This window comes from Falco biarmicus, chromosome 2 (assembly GCF_023638135.1).
Source record: "Falco biarmicus isolate bFalBia1 chromosome 2, bFalBia1.pri, whole genome shotgun sequence".
NCBI lineage: Eukaryota > Metazoa > Chordata > Aves > Falconiformes > Falconidae > Falco > Falco biarmicus.
The window spans coordinates 12,357,608-12,358,919 of NC_079289.1; positions in this window are offsets into that span (position 1 = coordinate 12,357,608).

Sequence of the window (1,312 nt, forward strand, 5' to 3'; positions counted from 1 at the left end):
AGTTATTTAAACAAAATCAATTTTATGAACTACAGTAGCATAAGTGACTGAAGGTTCCAGGAACAGTCGCAGGTCACCATCTAAAAGCCTGTAGTGCAATACATGTGGTCTGATGCTAAAACCTGTCAAACTTTTTGGGCAGTAGTTATAATAGTGTTCTTTTAATTTTTATTCTCAGAAAATTGCCAGAGTGACATGGAAGCTCTGGAAGAGCGTTGCAAAAGAACCGAGACCCCCCCATCTTCCACTTCAAAGTGTTCCTAAAAGTTTAATTTCATTTCTATTGGTTACAAGAACTAGGAAAATCTTGTACTGCCCATCCTGACCCTGCCCTTTTATGAGGATTGATACACAGCAGGACTTGCCAGTTCATAAAACCAGCCCTTGTAGTACATGGCAAGTATTGACAAGTAACATGCTGAATTGAGACTTGGGTGGTGAAAGTGCCTACCTCCAGAGTTTGTACCCTATTGCTGGCTCACTCACAGGTGCAGTGCCTCTCTGAGCCTTTCCCAGGTCCTACATCTGTCCCCTCAGGCTCATACCATGCTCTCCATATGGCTCAGGAGGAGCATCTGAGAAACGATGGTCATTCCAGTAAGTCTTTCCTCCAGCATGGCTGGGGCTGTTTCCCTGCAGAGGACAGCTCTGTGTCCCCACACCCCTGGGCTGGGCAAAGGAGCAGGTTTTAGACAGTACAGAACAGGACTCCCATTGCTCACTGCAGTATTCAAACACCTCTCAAGTGTTTTATAATAAAAAGAGCAAGGATTTTCCTTCCCTCCAGAGTTCTTTCTCAGAATTTTCTCAATCAAGCCCCGTTCTGAAGCTTGGGCAGGATAAAAAAACAGCCAGAGCACCAGAAGTGGCCTGAGGGTACCGCTACAGGCTTTAGAAAGTGAATCCTCACTTTTCTAGAAAGCAAAACCCACAGTGTGCTTGGAGGAGCTCAGGAATGTAATAAATACCAAACCAATGAGGTTTCTTCTCTTCATCTCCACTGGCTATGAAAAAATACAGGAGGCAGCAGTGCAGATGCAGTAACCTACAGTGCAGTGAGATGACTCCTTCCTTAGTGTCCTGGCTTTCTTCAGCACTTTCCAGCTGGCATCCAAAGATGAATACCTGTCTGAGACTGAGGATCAGAGGAGATCACCCCCAGTCTTCCCATATTCTCTTTGGTCTTTTCCATAGAAGAAGTATCATCTCTGAACCCAAAATATCCTCATCTGCACCTGCTTATAACACATTTTTCAGATGAACTTTACAAACATCATTGAAACAGGAGTTAGGTCATATTGCTCACTCACAT